Genomic DNA, 8983 nt, shown 5'->3' with positions numbered 1-8983 from the left:
AGGAAAAAGGAGGGGTTCATATTTTTTCATTTTTCATTATTAATCTGACGTATTGAGTTTGTTTCTACATCACGAGGCTCCTGTTGAACCACCGGAGGCTGAACACAGGTGTTTTACTTGTTTGTTTTCAGCTGCCGACTGATGAAAAACAATAAACATTCACTCTCACTTAACGCACGCTGAGCTTTTAATTCCTGTTTTTTTGTTGAACAATCAGCGTGGAGGAATCTCCTCCACACCTTGTGTCAACAGACAGAAGACGGAGCTCGTGATTGGCCCTCGCTTTATAATTCCCTCCATTTCTGGGAAAACAGGAAAAAAGGGAGTTTTTTTCCTGTTTTTTTAACAGCTACTTCAATTACCAGCGTACGACACTGGGGACGAGGTGACAAACATGTTGTTGTCTGTGTGTTTGTGCAGGTCTGTTTGCCCGGCTGAGCTAATACCTCACAGCCTTCGCTAGATTAGACACTCTGCGAGGCGTCACCACTTCCACCTTTTCACTGTCGCTGACCCGTCGACCAATAGGAAAGCAACAGAGGAGGGCCTCACCCTTCACCTCTGCTCCCTCCCTCCCTCTCTCCTGTACACTCTCTCCCTGCCTCCCTGCCCTTCTCTCCCTTCATTCACTGAGGATCAAGCCTCCATAATCCCTGGATTTTATATCCACCAAAACAGCTTGGGCCCATCAGCAAATTGCGATGGCATATGGTATAGGTTTATGATTCATCTGGCACATGCATAGCAATGAGAGCCTCATCATCCGTGGGCAAACACCGGGAAAAAAAAATCGTAATGTTAAACGATGCCAGCCTCAGAGAGAGACAGAGAGAGAAAGAAGTGGCACCGGGCGAGTGGGAGGGCCGTGTTTGTTCGGCCCCGTCGAGCGCAGCCGCTCAGGTTGTAAACAGCTGCTCAGATCTGTCGTCCCGGCTGCGGATCAGGGGCCAATCAGGGGCCAGGGAGGAAGTTTGACTTCAAATGTATCTGAAATTAGATTAACATCAATTTATTATTATATAAAAAAGTTGAGAGTTGATATACACTGCAAACAGTCAAAATCTTTCCAACAATATTTGTCTTATTTCTTGTCAAAATGTCTAATTTCTGGTCAAAACTAATCTCTTTCCACTTAAAATAAGACTCACCACCTAAGAATTAACTTGTTTTTTGATCATTTTCACTTGTTTCAAACAAATTTTCACTTGAAATAAGTAGAAAAATATGACAGTGAAAGCACGTTTTTAGTGCTTGTAATAAGGAAGAAAAACTTGCTCCACTATCAGATTATTTTTAAGTGAAAATATGCTTGAAAGAAGTAAAAAGTGTCTAAAAACAAGCTACTTTTCAATGTCATGAGTATTTGTTTTGACTAGAAATAAGACAAATACTCTTGGTAAGATTTTGAGTTTTTGCAGTGTATTGATCATGGCATCACACAGTTGGAGGCTGTGAGTCTCTATTGATATACATAACATTATATATTACATGTATATATCATGTAAGGGTTCAGTATGTGGACGTATGAACCGTCTGGACTGGAGAAATAAACAGTGAAATGGAAACAGAACAACTTTTTTGCAGCTTTACCTTTCCACTGGTCATGTGACCCTCACCTAACCAATGACAGCTCAGATGTTAAACCACACAGGTTGAATTAAGAACTTACTGTGTATACAATTCAATGTACAAACATAAATATAAAATATACAAACATAAATGTATAGAATAAAAAAAATAAAAAACTAATATCTAAATCATCAACAGCATGAACACTGTACACATTTACAGTTAAATTAACTTAAAATCAGACCTCAATCATAATTCTGAACTGCACATATTAAATTCATCAATATGAAAGTCAAACAAGTAGAACAATATGTTCTTCTTCTACCAACCTGGAGCAGATTATTCTGACCTTAGATATCATTAGGATGTCATAAATATTTAACAAAAAGAGTATTAAAAAGGGCAGTTTCTGCTTTAAAAAAATATATTTTTCAGGGCCGCACTACAAACAAAGGGTTATGATAAATTTCCAAGAATACACAACAGGCTAGATGACTGAAGAGACGCATAAATGTTAAGATTTATGCTTAAAATTACAACAACCATTTTATGTTACATTCAATTTTAAGCCCGTCATATCGTTGTTGCTGATTTGTTGGACAGTCCTGAATTTCTTTCTTTTTTTAAATTTTTTTTTTTTTTTTTTTTTTACATATTTTCATGTCTGATGCAGCAGAAGATCAGAGATGAACTTAAATACAGCAGCAGAGAATTAGTTGAACTTTTCCACTGCTCATCTGAACTCAGTGTTTTATGCAGATGACAGCGAATTATCATCTCAAAGGGAAACATACAAAGATATTTGAAAGAGAAATGGGCTGGGATCAGACAATTCCACATCATACAGTGTGATAAAAAAAAAAAAAAACAGTTAGTTTAATTAATTTAATGCATCACTAGAAGATATTTTGTGCGTGTTTGTATTGTTGTTTTCAGCAGCTCGGACCAGACGTGGCTCAGCTCTCATTAGCGTCAGCTCCTCGCCGCTCCTTCACCTACAGACATGATCCACAACATTAGCACCATTTCCAAACATCTGCTGGAGAAGTCAGAAGCGATCGGCCGCCCGCGCTGCTGCCGCAGCCTCTTTGGAAATGTGACATGACTCCAACACACAAACACCTCCAGCCAAAGTTCCCCCCTCTGCCTTCATTAAAGCAGCGACACTGAGCGCTGCTGGCAAGGTGACTCGACCCCCGGCTCGTCGTCACGCGATTGGCTCAGAGGGCCGTCCGTCAGGGAGCGACCGCGGCTGCTGCCCGCGCGGATGTGGCCGCTCAGAGACGAGCCGCCGTGAGCCGACAGTCAGTATGTTGGGAGGTTTTATCATTAGCCGGGTTTGCAGACAGCGCCGACCCCTCCGGCCCGACAGGTGAGCTCGCTCGGGCCGCCTGACTCAACATATTCCCCCCGCGGAGCTTCACCACACATATTGTGCCATCATTATTTCATACCTGGCAGGAGCGTCTGAGCTGCAGCCCCGGATTTAGGTGCAAAAGCAGGTTGCTGTGAGAAAAGATTCATTTATTATTTTCATGTGTGCGTAGCTGTGGGAGGGAAGTAAAAAAGTGCAAAAAAAAAGAGAAAAAAAAAGGCATCTGCAACCTTTTGCATGCGTCGACCATCTGTTCATTTGAGAACATGTTCAGACGACGACATTTCAAACTATCCGGTGTTTCTGTGGGAAACAGAAAAAGGCAGAGAGAAAGATTAGAAACGATTCAAAACACTGATGTGTGTCTGCACCGGCCTCCTCTCTGAGAACCTGCTGCTCAGCAACAACTGTCTGCTGAAAATATCACTCAGAGGATCAGTCGTCATGAAAATACAGTTTTTATTTCATGCACATGCAAAGAATGAAGGTAGATGTTTGTGTTAAAGCTCCATACAGTATAAAGGTAGATGTTTGTATTAAAGCTCCATACAGTAGAAAGGTAGATGTTTGTATTAAAGCTCCATACAGTATAAAGGTAGATGTTTGTGTTAAAGCTCCATACAGTATAAAGGTAGATGTTTGTGTTAAAGCTCCATACAGTATAAAGGTAGATGTTTGTATTAAAGCTCCATACAGTAGAAAGGTAGATGTTTGTATTAAAGCTCCATACAGTATAAAGGTAGATGTTTGTGTTAAAGCTCCATACGGTATAAAGGTAGATGTTTGTGTTAAAGCTCCATACAGTATAAAGGTAGATGTTTGTGTTAAAGCTCCATACAGTATAAAGGTAGATGTTTGTATTAAAGCTCCATACAGTATAAAGGTAGATGTCCATGTGTAGTGTGATTATAAAGCAGCTCTAGGTTCTATATTAATACTGTGAAAGTATCAAAGCCTCAGTCCACAGAGAAATGCACACAGCCTGTATTCAGAAACTGAGCCTTAAAACCAGCCGTCACGACTTCCTGTCACTTTGTGATGTCACAACAAAGCCCCGCCCACTACCACCTGGACCCACCATCCAACATTTTGCAGGATTTTGTTTCTCTGAGTGTTTCATTCTGAAATCTGCTTTATATTTTAATTGGATCACTTAAAAAACAGTCAGCCAATCAGAAGAAAAGCTAAGAGCCTCCTCTCTTCTGATTGGCTGACACCGACCTGTTGTTACCAGAAACCATCAACTCCTCAAATGAAAAAATGAAAAAAAGACCTTTAAATGTTGTGTTTTTCTGTAAACTTTCTTGCTTCTGAGTAAAATCATCCACAATTTGGAAAAATCTACTGCACAAGCACATTTAATTGGTTTATATCGCCATTCAGTCATATGATAATTATTCATCAATTAGGATTTAAACTATAGATGAACTCAATGTAATGAAAAAGAGTCCTGAACAGTTAATTTAGTATATACAATGTGTGGATGGATACTGAATTTGGCCAAACTGTCATTTAAATAATATTTTCTATTATTAATTAATCAGTTCTAATTCAAATAGTGTTCAATGTGTCATTACGGCACCTGAGTCTTGAGTTTTAGCTCCGACTCCAGTTTCGACAGCTACTTTGCGAAAACATGTTTTTGCGTGAAAATTGAAAACAGATTTAAATCTGTAACTCTCCGATCAGAGATTAAAGTTTTGATCAGACCTTTTGTTGGTCTGTGTTTTTGTTGTAGTGCCTTAATCTATAATGTTTTCTGTGTTACATCTTAATCCTGGAAGTTGGCAAAGGAAGGAACAGTTTGTACCACTTAAAGTTTTTTTCTATTTTATTTATCTTTTTTTTTTTTTTTTTTGATCTCTTTTAATGATCCAAAGTAGCAAAACAAAACCCCACCATGGAAACTCTGTGAAAATCCAAACTGCCATGTAAATGTGAGTCAATGCACTTAGTGGGTTTAAGTGGGTTTAAAGCTCCGGTGGAGTCGCAGTATATTGTCTCATGATTTCTTTTTATTGCACTTCACATAAGTCCTGTGTGTAATATGATTGGACTTATATCACATACAGTACATACATATAGTATATTCCACATCCCGTGCCCCCCCAGCCCCCCACCACACTCTATAATCATCTTACAGGACTCCTAAATCTTTATCAGCATATATAGTATATTGGGCTTTAACATTTCACAGGGAGCTCACAAAGAAAAGAGCATCAAGATAAAGCTCTGAAATCCTGGAGCGTCGAGCCTCCTCCTCCTAATCCCCCTCCCCGAACCCCCCCCCAACCCCCCCACCACCTGCATGCATGTCCCACAGCCGAGGCTGCATGAACAGCAGCAGCCTGCGTAGTATCGCCTGAGAAGGGGGATTTAGTTGTAATGCTCTCAGAAATACAATGCATAAAATCAAGTGTCAACTCTAACAAGCTGTTCTGAGGGGCGGGGGGCTGGGGGGGGTCGACGAAGGCGGCGGCTGTGCAAGACAGAATTTCGGCGTTTGATCCCACAGTTTCCCCCAAAATTTCAGAGACAACTGTGCAAATCAGGATAACCTGGGAAGTCAGAGTGTCGCTTTGAGAGGAAGGGGGCGAGGGGGGATGAGGATGGCGAGGATGGTGAGGGGGGGCGAGGCAACAGCTGCTTAAGTCCCTGCCAGAGAAACTTTATCAGGGGAAGTGGAGGTTGAAGTTTTACGGCGGCTAAGCTCCCCCCCTCCATCAAATTGTGAAAACAGAACCTTGTGGCTCGGCTCAGGGCGGATTTAAAGAGTTTGCTTTGTGTTTTTTTTTCTGGCTGTTAGCGTTAATACAAAAATAGAAAAACTCACAAACCCCCCCTGCCCCTCTCCGGATTGCTGCCGTCCCCCCCCTCATGTGCCTGCTTTTTTTTATTCCAAGCAGGTTGTGAGACTGCAGGATCATCCTCCTCTCAAAGTACAATAAGCGAGTTAAAAAAAAAACCCATAAAAGAAGATTCTTGTTTAAACTTTGGTGATGGCGTCGGCCAACGTGTGAGAGGAGGAGGAACCGACTTTTCCATCAACTTCACTGTCTAACGTCTTTGGATCCACTGGCGTCACCCAGATTTCTAAAACGGACGTTTTTTGGTAGGCGGCGGTAACACAGATGGGCGTGTTGACTGGATAAACACCGTAAAACACCGACAGACCAACCCCGAGCTGTTCCCCATCTCGCTCCCCATTGGATAGAGTCCTCAAACTGACGGATTCATTTGCATAAAGTTGAATCGTGGTCACGCCGCAACCGCTCAAATCCCTATAGTCATAGCAGTAGGTTCGTTACCTTTAATTGTCGGTGCAAGCTTCTTTTAGAACGGCGGAGCAGAGCCGTGAGCTGCTCAGAGCTACGCTACGGAGGCTAATGGGATTTCTTGGTTTCCCTCATCAAACTCATCAAATACACAATCCAACAACTCCAAAACGCTCTGGTGGACAAGTTGTGACCTGCACATTCACCACGCTATGAGATAATAACACAACGTTACCAGACAGAGTTGTTTTAGAGGGAAATGCAGAGACTGCTTGATGAAAAACTGTCCCTGAAGGCAACGCGCATCAGCGGTTTTGCATGAATTTACCTCTAAAACAACTCTGTCTGGTAACGTTGTGTTATTATCTCATAGCGTGGTGAATGTGCTGGTCACAACTTGTCCACCAGAGCGTTTTGGAGTTGTTGGATTGTGTATTTGATGAGTTTGATGAGGGAAACCAAGAAATCCCATTAGCCTCCATACGATCAGGTCCGGGCCCGTTGAGACCTCTATTCCGTGGTTTTTGTTTTTCCCGGGTAAACTCCTCCTCCTCCTTCCGGGTCAGATTTCTGACCAATGAGAGAACAGTTGGTTCACCTATGGCATTTGTTTACAACTTTAGACCGATTTGGACTTTTATCATGTGAACGAGGCAAAAGAAAAATGCAACAATTGCCATCGCCTCTTCCTCGGTCGCTCTCTTTCCTGCTGAAACGGAGAATATTTGCAGCGTCTAAGCTTCTTTAAACACGCAACATCTTCTTGTTAAATCAGACACTTTATTCTCCCGCTCAGATGTTTTTTTTTTCTTTTTTTAATCTCCAAACTATTTTGTTTGTTTAACTGCGGCAGAGTGTCTGTCTATGTACCGAGCCCGTTTACACATCACTCCATGTGTAAGCTGCAGCGGCGGCAGAGTGATGTATGGGAAGATACAGAAACTCAACTTTGGTTTCTTTCTTTCCGTCAATGAAGAACAGAATAAAAACGAGCTGAGAAACGGGTTGTCATGTAAATTTGATGTGCAAATGAATAATCTACATAATTATAGCCTACATGTTTTAAAAAAAATATATTTATATATAATTAGTTTATTCTGCCCTTTGTCTTTTATATTTTCTTTTAAATATCAATATTCAAAGGAGCCGTATGGAAGTTTTGGCTGCTGCTACATTAGCCAGTGTTAGCATTAATAGATGTTTGTTTACCTTTACCTCTTGTTAGCATGCTAACCAGTTAGCCTCGACCTTCAGGCGATGGAAGAAGCCGCTGTGATGAACGACCTCTGAAGCTCTGGAGGTCACGACCTGCAGCAGCTGCAGGTGAGAAACTGTTGAGAAGAAAAACATCTGGAGAACAGCTGTAAAGGTCAAAGGTTCATTATGACTGCATAGTATATAATTAAAGATCAATACAATGAACTCAAATACAAATGGATGTTTCTGAGACTAGAACAGTAGAGGAGTTTTTCTTCTGAACAAGATGGAAAAAAACGATTTACGCAAAATGACTGGGAACTTTTCAACATCTAATTATATTGAGTTTTCCATTTTAAGACATATCAATCATTAGCATTATTAGCTGTTATGCTACAAACTAGAACTGAAATCAGCCTTGACTGTGAGCACTTTTAAATCCAGGTTAAAAACATTTTTCCTTTCCATGTGCTTATAGCTGAGCTCTTTTTAAGAACTTTAAACTTCATCTATTTTCTTTTCTTCTACTTTTTCGTCTTACTTGCTCTTGCTTTTAACTAACTATGTTTAATGTTTACATTTTTTTTTTTTTTTGTAAAAAAAAATGTTTGTTTGTATGCTGTTCTTTTTAAATGTTTTGTCTGTATGTAATATAAATAAAGATGCCTTGCCTAAAAGTTAATATAACTCCCAGGATTTCACAGATTATCATTAATATCGTATCATGACCTGTAGTGTATTATAATAACATTGTATCATGAAGCCTCCGACTGTGGACCAGACCGACACTGAACTCAAACTCACCACATGAAACAGATTCAGATCAATACAGTCGATTAGGAAAGTAAAAGTTGAACTCAGTGTGAGTCGGTGCAGATGTTTCTTCAGGAGAACATTTGTGATGGAGACACGAAGCAGCGACTTCCAGCTCGGTCTGTTTGTGTCAAGCTACAAACAACAACTAGTTTTTTAAATTTTTTATTTACACATATTTTTCATGAAGTCATCGTCTGTTCTGTGTGTTTGAATCAAACTTCACATTAACACATTTCCTTTGATTTTTCCTGTGTCTAATCAATAAACTTCATCTTCTCCTTTAAACACAACAAGATCCAGTTTATTCAAATATCAGAATTTAAAAAACAAGGAAGGAAGACACTCACTGATCATCTTGTTGCAGTATTTAGAGCCTGGTTTCACTTATTGCTTGATTTATATTTATGATCTATTGACGAGTTGCTCTGCATCATTAGGATCAATTTAAATTTTGATGCATTTAAATAACTTCTCTGAGAATATTCCTCAACTTTTACTTAAATAAAATAAAAACCATACTGTACAGTAGTGTCGTATTTAAGTTTTTTAATATTATGAATAATTCTTCCACCTCCGTCGTCTCTGCTCCAGTTTCTCTGTTTATCTTTGGCCTTTTTCACACTTTGTGTTTTCAACTGTTTCACACAAGCTGACTGTGTGTGTGTTTAGACGTTCACACAAGTTCATTTTATGCAAATACAGTTCCCACCAGATAACTAAAAATAATATTAAACCAAAAGCTTATGGTAAA

This window comes from Trachurus trachurus (assembly GCF_905171665.1).
Source record: "Trachurus trachurus genome assembly, chromosome: 9".
Lineage (NCBI taxonomy): Eukaryota > Metazoa > Chordata > Actinopteri > Carangiformes > Carangidae > Trachurus > Trachurus trachurus.
Note: the sequence above shows the minus strand (reverse complement) of the source record.